The sequence below is a fragment of the Fukomys damarensis genome, unplaced genomic scaffold (assembly GCF_012274545.1).
Source record: "Fukomys damarensis isolate Sample0158 unplaced genomic scaffold, DMR_v1.0_HiC HiC_scaffold_29, whole genome shotgun sequence".
Taxonomy (NCBI): domain Eukaryota; kingdom Metazoa; phylum Chordata; class Mammalia; order Rodentia; family Bathyergidae; genus Fukomys; species Fukomys damarensis.
The window spans coordinates 428,158-441,255 of NW_022900941.1; the positions used below are offsets into that span (position 1 = coordinate 428,158).

The 13,098-nt window shown below is 42.4% G+C and overlaps 1 protein-coding gene across 3 annotated transcripts in view; it reads left to right on the forward strand.

Moving 5' to 3' along the window:
* The window catches only part of Arhgef4 (Rho guanine nucleotide exchange factor 4), a 124,647-nt gene that overhangs the window by 51,961 nt on the left and 59,588 nt on the right, over positions 1–13,098 (forward strand). Inside the window, exon 1 of one of the 3 annotated variants that reach the window (XM_033757219.1) lies at positions 7–62. The exons of the other annotated variants lie outside the window; for them this stretch is intronic. The gene's annotated coding sequence lies outside the window, so the exon portion shown is untranslated. Of the gene's footprint in view, positions 1–6; positions 63–13,098 lie in introns of those variants that run through there. 3 annotated transcript variants of the gene reach the window in all.

Here is a 13,098-nt window from a genome sequence, read left to right on the forward strand (position 1 = left end):
AGGCATGCGGGGCGCCCTGTCCCGCGCCTGGAGCCTGGAGAGCCTGCGTTCGGCCTCTGCTGGTAAGGGCGCTGCGCCCGCTCCCCGTGCTTTCCAGCCTTTCGTTTCCCTCCTTCGCCTTTTCCATTTTTTCCTTGCCATCTCCTGATCGCTTCCTTCCTAGTGCATCGCTGTTCTGATCCGTTTTCTTTTTCTCGGCTACATTACGATTCCCCTGCCTGTCCTTTCTTTGACCCACTTCTAGCAAAGGGGCCACCTGTTAACAGTTGGGGCCCTGTTGGCCGGGCAGTAGACCTGTCGTCTGTGCTTAAGGTGAGCTGGAGTTTAGTTCCTGGGTGCCTGTTTCCATTCCCCAAACAGTTCTTGGCCAAACACAGGTTCAGCCTCTGAACTGCAGCTCCTCGGCCCCTGAAAGTGGGAGGTGGGAGTGGCGAATCCGAGGCTTAGGCGGCAGGGCTGTGCACCCACGGGGAGTGCGCATGGTCCTGGCCCCGGGTTGGAGGTGCTGAACCCGAGGATTCATCCTAGGCTCTCCGGAACAAGAGTGTTCCGGTGTCACCTGGGCTTATGTGGCCCTGGTACTTCCTGTCTGAGGGCAGATTCTGCATACTGGTGGGGAGGAAGATGGATGTCGGGTGAGGAAACCCAGCGTGGTTTCGTGAATGATGATCACCTACCCTTGGTTACCTGCTGAACTGGCTCTTTTATATTTCCCTGCTTGCAAGCACTTCATAAGCATTCGAGGCCGTGGCAGAGAGTGCTGTGAAGGAAACCCGCTGCTGCCCGGAAACGAGGGAAGTAACACAATCATTATGCTTCTGCTTGGGGCTGGGGACGTGGCCTGAGGTTAAACTTCATGTGCCAGGTCAGAGCATCAAAGCCAGAGTGGAGCGGAGGACCACACAGACAGCAGGTCCCCACTTCTCAGGTGGAGCACTGGCCATGTCGGGGAGCCTTAGAATAAAAGTCACTCTGTGCTGCAGGCCTAAATCCCAGCACTCTGGGAGGCTAAGGCAGGAAGTTCCAGCCTTGAAAGTTTAGCTACTTATTTATTCTTGTCTAAAAATAAAAAAGAGCTAGAGTTGTAACTCAGCGTGAAGGCCTTGGGCGAGGGTAGGGTGGGATGGGTTGTGAGAATACCTTGAAGGACAGAGCCAGGATTTAGTTTGCTCTGAGTCAGGTGGTTTAGGAAAGGCCGTAAAGGGCTGCAGACCTCTGCACTGAGCACTCCATGTCTCCCATGTGATCTCTCCCCAGACAGACTCCAGAAATTCAGAAAGGCTCAGTAATTCTTTGGTGACTTGTCTTAGTTACTTTCCTTGAGACAAAATACCCAACAACCAAAGCTAAAGGAGGAAAGGTTTATTTTGGCTCATGGCCTGTAGGGGTTTCAGTTCATGGTGGGCTGGCTCTATGGCCAGGTAGCATGGTGGAGGAGAAACAGTTCATGGCAGGGCAGGGCAGGCGCCAAGCAGCAAGAGGATAACAAGGGACGAGTGACCAAACTAGCCCTTTCTCTGTCTCTTGTATTTTTATCCAGGTTACCTGCTAGCACTCACACCCAGGGTAGGGCACCCCTTGGCCTACCCAGAACCATGCCAGACAATCAGTGGACTAATTCACTAATCACACGCCCTTGATCCCAGCACCACACATTCTTGATCCAGCCACCTCTGAAAAACCACCTGTGACCGTGTGAGGCTTTGGGGGTACTTCTAGACACAAGCCGCATCATGGCTCCTCCAACTAAAAATTTTTTGTTTCTGAAGCTCTGATTCCCTTCCATTTTTTGAAAACTTCTATAGAAACTCCTTTTTCTCTTGAGTGCTTAAATAGAGCCCATGTTGAGAAAACCAAGCTACATAATACCCTAAGTGGAACTTGAACCCACCTAGCAAAGGACCTGCTCCTCTCTTTGCCCAAAGGAAGGCATACTTGTTCCCATCTCAGCAGCTCTGACCCTGCTAAAGGGTCTCAGGTAGGTGTCTGTCCTCTGCCACGAGCTCTCCTTGTTTCATTCTGTCCTGGGGGATGTGCGCTAGGGAGATAGATGGCAGTGGCACATTCTGGTTTCTATTCAACCCAAAGATCTAGGAGCATCGTGGTCCAGCCTAGGGGCACTGAAGCAGCCGAGGTGAGTTTCAAAGATAAGTGTGCCCCAGGACACTGGGCCACTGAGGATGGGTTCGGTGTACTGCTAGGTATATGTACAGCACATCACGCTCAGGGAGTCTGGGCAGAGCCAACCACAGAGGCCCTGGGGAAGGCATCTTTAATCCATTGTGCCTCATTCCCATCCCTCCACCCCCTACTTCCTTCCTTGATGGTGGGGTCTTCATGGGAGGTGACGGGACTGCTTGTGTAAAAAGATAGTGCCTGGTGTGGTGCAGAGCCTCATGAGTCTGGGAAGATGGCTTTCTGTACTAGACTCCTGGACAGAACTAACCCCGATGCCCTCAGCCAGCCTTAGAATCCATGAATTGACTCCTTTTTTTCTGCAGTGCTACTAGGTATTTGCCAGCCCTGGGAGGAATGGAGGAGGGAATAAACACTCCACTGGTCCTGTTTGGAGTTATGGTTCAGATAACGTCTAGTTAGAAAAGACTGCTGGTGAGGGGAGCTCGATGGGATGGGAAGAGGAAAGCGGGGAATTACGCCTTTTGAGCATTTTCTACGTTCCAGGCACAAGACTCCCTGCTAATCGAGATAGGAAAACAGGCTCCGAGACAGGTGGTGATTTACCCAAGGGTACCCAGGCAGGCCCCGTCTGGACATCGCTTCAGCCCTGATTGGCGTGACTTGGCGGGGGCCCGATGCTGGGTGTGAGGGGAGGCTGTACCCGGCCAGCAAGGAGAGGCCATGTGCTGGTTCTTTTGACACATTGGTATGACTTTCTGGCCACTCAAGTGCTCATTATTGCTGTTACTCAGCAGCCACAAATGGGGAAGTACCAGCTTCCCTGTTTGCAAAACAAAGAAATTAAAAGGTCTGACATATTTTCCAATAAACTGAATCCCATGATCTAGTTGGGGTACTGATTGGTGCTGGGCATGCCCTGCTACATGTGCGAATGTGCCATGAGGTCTGCCGTCTGGTCCTAGGGCTCTGTGACAAAGCGTGTGTGTGTGGTTAATTGAAGTCTGCTTATCTCTTAAGAGAGACTAAGAATTACCGGTGAGGGATCTTAGCAAAGCTTAATTACCGTTGTGTGATTTTTGTGGTGAGCCTGTTGCTAACTTGTTTGGAGTTTCCAGCAAGAACCCAAAGGCTAGTCCTTGGCTCTAGGATTGTTGCTAATTCTCAAGGCAGAGCGCTAAGCATGGAAGTCTCGACTAAAGGCTCCTCTTATTGCCAAGAGATTTCTTGAAGTTTATGTGCCCAGTTTTGTCATTTTCAACTGAAATAGGTTTCATCCTGTTGCTGAGAAGACTTATCTGGAAAGTATAATCTGACAATGAAATGTAGTTGGCAGAGTGGAACCTCTATGGCCCTCTGCCTTGCTACTCTCATCTCCCCCAGAACCGTAGCCCTGGAGCCCTCGGGGATCACTCTGCTGTTATTTGACTAAGGCTTTATTTTATTTATCTGTTTATGTTTGTTTGTTTTGGTTTTTGAGACAGGGTCTCACTATGTAGTTGAGACTGACCTGGAACTCACTATGTAGCCCAGGCTGGTCTCGAACTCCCAGTGATCCTCCTGCCTCAGCCTCCCGAGTGCTGGGATGACAGGCGTGCCCCACCACGCCCAGATGACTAAGGCTTTTACATGTAGTGCCATCGGGGAGCTTCTCAGCGTGGGCTTGAGCAGTTGACAGTTTGCACAGCCTGTGCTTTTGAATAATGCCATTTGAGAACGAATGCCGCTTCCACACTTCTCTGCAGGCCTTGCAGCACATGTATGACCCGGGGGGCATCAGGCATCTGAGCATGTTAGGCCTCTGCTTTGATCAAACATTTATTTAATGCTGGTTCCTGGCATAGTACCCAGGCACTTTGGTGGTCCTTAAAGAAAGCGCAGTACAGTGGTTCTGCTGCCTGACTCGCAAACTCAAGGACCCGAGTTCGATCTCTGGTACCGCCCCCCCAAATCATAGTACAGTGAGACACAGCTCGGGCAAGCTGTGGTGCTCTGATGGAAGTGGACCAGAAGGACCATATGTCAGGGTACCCAGGCCACCTCCGCTGACCACTTGGCCGAAGGATTCGGCACTCTAAGTGCTGTTACACTCACAGCTCCTTCCAGCGAGAGGACACAGGTTAAAGTCAGCAGGGAAACGTCATACAGGGGAAGGAGACACCAGGCCCGAGCTTGCAGCCATCCCTCCCTAACTGCACACAGATTACATCTAAATCACCCAGCAATGCCTTGTGATAGAATCACTGTCCAGAGAAGCCCCCAGCCTGGGTCTCCAGGGTCCCTGTCAGGGGTCAGGCCATTTGAGCATGCGGTGTGCGTGAGATTGACCTCGGTTCCTCAGTCTCCAGCTCAGCGGGCCCGTGCTGATACAGCTCCACCATAAACCGTATTGTTGACACCTGCCCTGGCATGGCCTAAGGCCCCAAGATGTACAGAAACACTCTTATCAGGCAAGACATTCCAAGGTATCCTCCAGGAGTTGGTCAGGGGCCAGTTCCTTCTGAGGCACATGTAGAGTTTGAAGATACATTCCAAGATTTTGCTGCTCAGATGAGGCAGCTTAGAAGAGGTTGCTATTATAGGGGGCCAGGCAAAAAGTTGTGGTCCAGAGAGACCCCTCAGCAAAGGGAGGCACTGACTGAGGCTTAACACATGCACACTGGCTGTGGTAAGGAATAGAAAGCACTTCAGGAGAGTACCAACAAAAACAGATGTGGAAGAGGCGTGAAGGAAGGGGCCAGTGTCATTAGCACCTGTGCGAGGTACTGCAGTGCTTTCCGTGTGCAGCAGTTGCAATGGTGTGGAATGTCGGGTACGAGGACAGGTGAGGCTTCAGACAAGAAGACAAGGCTGGGGCTCTGTGTGAAGAAATGCAGACTGGACCGGGGATTTAGCTCAATGGTTCCACCACCTGCCTCGCAAGCATGAGGACCTGAGTTTGATCCCCGGTAGCAGAAAAGAAAAAAAAAAAAAAACGCAGACTAACCATGATGCTTGTGGTCCTGGAAATGTTTTAAGCAGTTGATGTGGACATTACTGCTTGCTGTTTTGTGCATCTTGGATTACATTGATTTTTTTAATATACCGGTTATTGAACTTGGGCCCTTGCCCTTGCCAGGCAGGCAGCAGAAGCCCTGAGCCAAAGCTCTGGCCTATTTTGATTTATTTTTAAAGTTATATACAGTAAGGCACATATATTTTTGGCGCATAGTTTAAGAGTCTTGACAGATACATGCAGTCGTATAACCACAACCACAGTCAGAAGAGATTACTTTGTGATTAACACCTTCCTCTACCTCCAGTTCCTGGCTCAGCCATGTTCCATCCCTGTGGATATACTTATTCCAAAATGTCATGGGAATGGAATCCTGCCGCGTGTTACCTCTCAAGCTCACTTCTCTCTCCTAGTGCAGTGCATTTGAGTTTCATCCGTGTTGTACGAATATTAATAGTTTTTCTTTCCCTTTCAATTGCTGGGTGGTATTTCATTGTATTATAGTATGTTTACTCAAACAAATTTGAATTGTTCTAATTTTTGAATGTTGCAAATAAAGCTGTTGTGAATATCTGCAGGAGGGTTTTCATGAGCGTATGTTTTCATTTCTTCTGGGTGAATATCTAGGAGTGCACTGCTGGGTCAAATGATTACTATGTGTTTAACTTTATAAAAATGTGCTAAACCCTTTCTCACAGTAGCTGTACCATTTTACATTCCCACCAGCAGAGTATGATAGTTCTATTGATCTGTATTCCCATCACTTATTTTTAAACCATCTGTCAGATGTATAATATCATGTGGGTAGTAGCTATCAGATTTTAATTAATGACTACTGAGACCAAGCATCTTTTCAGGCTTATTTGCTATATGTATATCTTTTTTGAAGTATCCAAATTTTCTGCAGTGTTTATTGGTTTATTTTCTGCTTGTGTTTTGAGAGTTCTTCATATCTTTTACTGCCATATGTTATATTTTCACTTGTTTGTAAGGTTTAAGATAAAGGTTATAGTTCATTTTTTTGCATATGCATTTATAGTTGTGCAGTATGATTTGTTAAAAAGTCATCCTTTCTCCAACAATTGCCATTTTAACTTTGTCAGAATCCCTCTATTTATATAAGTATATTTCTGGACTCTGTTCAAGTCCATCCCATAACTTTTTTATTTTATGAAAAGATGCAAAATTTCATAATGAAATAATGAAAGAATAACCATAAGCATGTGCATAGACAGCCATATGCCAGCCCAGCAGTACATCCCAGAGCCACCCTCTGAGAACTGGCTGATAGCACAGGGAAATGAAAGGCAATGAAGGTGTCCCCACCTCCAGCCAAGCAGCAGTGAAATGCACATAATCAACAGATTCTACCAAGACTGCACACCCAGGCCTTACAGTCCAGCCTTTTTCTGTCTGGCTGATATTTAAAATTAGAAAAACTATTTCTGATCAACATGGAGTGGAGATTTTATTCTCTGTCTTATCTGCAGAAATGTTGATATGTAACCCACCCACAGTGGAAAGTATATAGTGTTTTGTAATGAATGGCCTGATGCTAATATTAGTGGCAAATAAGTTAATATACTGTGTATCATCTTTAGTGCAGTTACTTAGAGTGCAAGACATAGACAAAAAAATTCTTTCATACAAAGAAACAAACATATAGTAACATAAAACTTTTTCAATGAACTAACAGAAACTAGTAGTATAACAAAGTAGCATATATACTAAAATATTTTTGAGATGACAGAATAGAAAGTTTGGGTAATTATTTGTACTCCCTGATATATATATATATATATATATCATATTTTTTTTTCTTATAGAGAAACTGTGTGATATTTAAGTTTACACATTTGACTCATTTCACTTAACATGTTCTCTGGTTACATCCATTTACCTACGAATGCCTCAGGTTTTATTTTTTTTATGTCAGAGTGGTGTCCATTGTGTATAAATACCCCATTTTCCTTATTCATTCATATGTTGATGGACATATACTCCTGTTCTAGTTATTAGAAATAGTGCTGTTACTAAGCATGGGTATGCATGTGTCCTAGTAATGTGATGATTTTAATTCTACCTAGTGGGGGGATAGCTGGGTCTAATAGAATTTCTATTTTTAATTTTTTTAAGAATCCCCACACTGATATCCATAGTGGTTGTACTAGTTTACGTTCTGCACGGCAGTGTAGTGGAGTTCCTTCTTCCCCACATGCACTGCATTTGTGTGTGTGCTGCCGAAGCTAACCCATCACTGCATTTACTGTTAGTAGATTTTTTTGTGGCAGTCATTCGTTCTAAGGTAAGATGGTATCTCAGTGTTTGCATTTCTCTGATGGCTAGCTGTGTTGAACATCTTTTTGTTGGCCATTTGTACTTCTGAGAAGTGCCTGTTCATTTCAGGTGCCCATTTCTTGATTTGGTCTTTTATGTTGGGGCAGCCTAATTTTTTTGTGTTGTTGTTCTTTATATATTCTAGATGTTAGTCCTCTATCTGGGGAAGAGCTAGCAAAAATAATTTCCCATTATGTTAGTTGTCTCTTCACTCTTTTGATGGTTTTCTTTGCTGTGTAAGAATCTTTTTAACTTGATGTGACCCTATTTGTTGATTCTCAGGATTATCTCTTATGCTCTTGGGGTTCTGCTAAAAAGCCCTTGCCTATGCCTGTGTCTCCAAGAGTACCTATTTTATTTTCCAGCAGGTTCTCCATCCTATAACTTTAAATGAGGTATATAAGTCTTTTAGGTCCCCTCATTCTTCTTTTTTTTACTTTATTGGTGATTGAATCCTGAGCCTCCACCCTGAGCTACATTTGCAGCCCTTTAAAAAATGTTTTTTTATGTTGAGACAGGGTCTTACTAAGTGGCTGAGTTAGCCAGGATGCTCTCAAATTTGTGATCCTTCTGCCTCAGAGTGTTAGGATTAGAGGTATGCATCACCACACTGAACTTCTTCCTCTTTCTCAATGTTGTTTCAGTTATTCTGTTTTCTTACCTTTACATATCTATTTTGCATTTGGTTTGTCAATATCTACAAAATATCATCTTCAGTTTTGGTATGGATTGTGTTGAGTCTGTAAGTCACCTTTGGGAGATTGCAAATCTTAGCCATATGGAGTTGTCTGATTTATAAGGCAATTATATTGCCATTTTAAAAATTTAGTAAATTTCCCAATTCTGGAGAGGTCAAACAGGGAGAAATGTATACCATTTTCAAACATTTTCAGTTTATAAAATTATCGCCTACTAAATAGTTGCTTATATGTTAAAGATAATTAAAAAGAAATACAAGAAAGAAAAAGTGTTCTTTATATATCAAAAAAATAGCATGTTAAAGTATCAACAGTGTCCCAAATAAAAGATACAATCACCCTTCCCAACCCCACTTGGTTTGCATAATTCTTACTTTGTTCCACCTTGAGTCTGTAGCCTCTTAAACCCTGGAGTTCTGGAAGTCTGGACTCAGTCCTCTGCTGTGGTTTCAGAAGTCATTTACATTACATTAAAAGCACCAGCCCTTCAGTGCTGGGCATGGTCCTTTAACGGGGCTCTAAGACCTCCACCTAACGCCTCATAATAAAACAAAAAACTCTTCGTAAACTACCTGTAAAAGTGGGTATAATTAACCTATTGCTAAGAATTTATAAAAGTGAAAAATCTTATTATATCCCATAACAAGCACAGCGCAACTGACAAGGAAGTTTGTTTCTGCCATGTGCAAAACAAGATAAAATGATCAAAAGCATCTATACAACATAAACACAATTATGAATCCTGTTTTCAAAGAAGATATTTAGCATTTCATCTAATTTATAACAAAGTATGATCATAATCTTTAAAGAGAAAAACCTTCAGATATAACATAGCCCTGACAAAAATGTATAACTAATGCACCAAGCATATGGTTAGAATATACCAAGATTCTATAAAAAATATAAAGATGTTCAGTAAGTCTGGAATAAGGGCTGGACATCTCTACATTTAAAACATTTTGTAAGTGATATGAGCTCTCAGTTGAAAATCACTTGTTTCCTATAGGAAACAAAATTCAAATTAAAGAAATAAGCCCACAACCCATTCAAAAATTTTTTAAATGACATTATGGTGTGACTGACAACATTACCCAGCTGTGTGGTACCAGGCAAACAGCACTGAAACCCTAGTAAGTGGGAATGTACGGAGCACATCGAGGCTGTGGGCGTTTCTGTGGTAACTTCCCATGTAGGGGACAACTTCTAAAACGTTTCATTAGCATCCTACCCACACAGAGAAGGTTCATCGTCCTCTGACTTGATCCTTCTTCTCATACAATTCATCAGAGTAACGCATCAAGCAAGCCTTGATGTTTCTAGCACTTGTCTTGGCAAAAGAGCTTTTTTTTATTTTCCATTTTTCAGGGGCCTTCTGGGAAATCTCAGGCTGTTTTAAGTGCAAAAGTTAGTCATCTAATATTTGATTTCGGAAAAGCAAAATATCTGTAGTTGGCAGGAGATTTGAACACTGATTTATGTAGGATCGTGAGTTAACAATAACAGTACCTGGCTACCTGTTTAACCAGAGTGACGGTAAAATAATTTTAAATGAATGTGGTAATAAAGAACCTTGATTCTTTCTAAGTAAGAGAAAAAAAGTAAATCAAGAACATGACGAAGACAACATAAAGCCCAAAAATGTTCCTGATGATCTCTGTCATCTAGGAAGATTACACAGGAAGCAGTTTTTGCAACTTCTTATTAAGAGAAGAACAATAATCCAAGACATTTTTTCCATGTCAACAGGGAGAAAAACAGGTTCTTAATTTTGTACCACTATAAAATTTGATCGTAAAATTCTTTTTAAAATATTATTTAAAACCTCTACAGGCCCTTAACAGCTCTGAGTGTGACAAATAGAATTCATTTTTGATGGACCTTCTACAGCTTTCTCTTACATTATGCACCTTTTATAGTAAAACTTCTCAAAGTGGAAAAAGTAAACATATTCATTATCAAACTGAACATGTAGCCTCTCTGTAGGACACAGAAGTGAAATGAATTTATAATCGGTTATGTTTAGTAATCAGTGGTTCGCATTTTACCTTTGAAATGATTTCTGTATCTATTTGGTACCTGTTAATTAGCACCAGAAGTTTAAGTGACCCCAAAATTCTTGGAATTCATCTTCCAAGTTACTGTTCTAATTTACCACGAAAACTGTCAGAATAGTAATTCAGTTTGATTAAATGCAAATATATGCTTCTACACTCTTAAACATTTAGTAGAAGTAACTGGCTCATTCAATCAGAAAATATGCATAAATTTAACTCAAATAGAATAAAAATGTATACATAAGAGATATGATGAAAAAATACAGTTAATATTTTTAAAAACTTCTGTACAGTAAAAGACACATGGCCATTAATCTCCCTCATAATACTTCCCGGCTTCAAACACACTTACTCTGTCGTTCTTGTCACTTTCTGAAGCGTCTCTGAAAGTCCTCTTTTGTGAGGTTCTTTAGTTATGCTATGTGGCTGCCTCAGTGTCCTGAATCGATTCAAAATGTTCACATTTCTGGGCCATTTTGACTTCAGAGAAGAGAGGGAGGTTGCCCAGAGCCAGATCCAGTGAACAAGATGAACGAGGACACAATGTAATGTTTTACGTGCCTGCCTTTTCATGGATGGCCTCGGCAGCAGCACTCACCGTATTTTTTATCATACCTTGTAAAGACACAAAAGAGGGGTGTATTTGAGAAGACAGTGTGTTTTCTACTATAATAAACTTTAAAAATTTAAACATTCACTGTTTTTCATCACATGTTGTATATTATTTATAACAAATTAGAAAAGTCATAGCTATTTTTATTAAATAATAAAACTAATCTTATTTGTCAAAGATTTACCTAAATTATTATGAACCTAGTTACTTAAAATTTTCCAGTAAATTTCTATAATACCTGTAATTTTTCAAATTAAAAACATATTTGAGGTTCAATTTCCCTAGCTTTTGGTAATTTTAGAAATACTCGATTCAAGTGCTTATGGATCTCTAAAGCAATTAGAGCAGAGCTCATTTAAGAGATTTTATATCAGATTTGGTATACTGTCTGGAGTTAGGAAATTATTACACACAGACCTTTCCAAGATACAGAGGTATAAACACATAGTCATACAGGAAGAAAGGTTGTGTTTTGTTATAAAGTTTCAGACATGGTCACCAAGACCTGTCATGTAAAGGTACAAGATCCCAATGACGAATATAACTAGCTGTACTGCGTACCTAAAAAGTACCAATAAACTCAATGAGATAAAAAAAAAGTTTTGGGCATTGTCAAGCATAAACAGAAATATACAATTCACCAGTCCACATATCCAATTCCAGATGGGATGAAATTATTGATTTGAGTCTAAGATAGACAAAGAGAAAGAGTTCTCCTGTCACCTTCTCTCGACAGAAGGTCTGTCTGTCAGCCATTTATCTGTTCATGGATATTGCAGATTAAGCGTGAACACAAAAGAACTCAGTGTGTTCTCCAGCTCTGCCTGTGCGAGGGTCAGGCACAGAGCACAGCTTTGCTGCTAGACCCCAGGCAGGCACAGAAGGCCTTTCCGTGGGGCAGCAAAGGTGTTCCCAAGGCCTGTTCCGGTGTGGGTCTCACCACTGCCTTGCACTGAACTGGCCAGTTAAGGAGAGGACTGTATTCAGGGTGTCATGAAGGGAGCATGTTCATTAATGAGGAATGACTCCTAGAGGGAGAAGAATTGGAGTTTTATATTTTAAAAAGGGGGCAATCATTGAAGACAGTCTTTCTCAGAAGACAAGAGGGCATGTGATCCCTCATGGTCAGCAGGGGGTTTCTCTGCTTCCAGGGCAGCACAGGGCACAGATAAAATTCAGAGCTGTCAGCACTGTTCTCCCTCTAGTTTTCTGGAAGAGTTTGTAAAGATTTGGCTGGTATTTTTAGCAAGATTCAAGAGTGAAGCTGCCTGGGCCTGCAGGGTCCAGATGTTGTTAGAAGGCTTTTGACTGTGAATTTGGTTACTTCACTGTGCATGGAATTGCTCGGGTTATGGCCCATTCATCGATAATTGAGTGTTTCAAGGAATCAATCCATTTCATTGGTAAGTTGTACAATTGTGGGCATAGGACATTCAGAGTATTCTCTTTTGCTTTTAAAGTATGTAGAGTCTAAGCTGGGCACGCTGTCACATGCCTGCAATCGCAGCAGTCAGGAGGCTGAGGCAGGAGAATCAGCCCTAGTTCAAAGCCAGCCTCAGTTATGTAGTGAGTTCAAGGTCAGCCTGCACTACATAGTGAACCCTGTCTCCAAAGAAAACTCCAATTTTTTAAAAGTATGTAGAGTCAGTATTATTGTTGGTAATTTGTCTTTGCTCTTGTTTTAAGCTAGTTTGAATAGAGATTTATCAGTTTTATTAGCTTTGCAAAGAATCAACTCTGATGTCATTGATTTTTGTTTTTGTTTTCACTGATTTTTTTCTTTTATCGTAATTTTTACATTCCACTTTCTTTGGGTTTATTTTCTGTCCTTTCTAGTTTTCTAAGGTCTGAGTGTAGACAGCTGATGTGAGATATTTCTGCTATTGTAATACAAGCATGAAAGCTACACACCTTCCTGTAAACACTGCTATAAAAGTGCTCCAAGCACCTTGCAAATATAGGGTGTTGTGTGTGTGTGTGTGTGTGTGTGTTTTAATTTTTGTTCAATTAAAAGTACTTTCTAAGGGCCCGGGATTTAGCTCAGTGGTTTGGTGCCCTGCCTCGCAAGCACAAGGACCCGAGTTTGATCCCCGGTACCAAAAAAAAAAGAAAGAAAGAAAAAGCTCGGCGTCGTGGGGCACGCCTGTAATCCTAGCACTCGGGAGGCTAAAGCAGGAGGATAGCTGTGAGTTCGAGACCAACCTGGGCTACATAGCGAGTTCCAGTTCAGTCTCAACTACATAGTGAGACCCTGTCTCAAAAAAC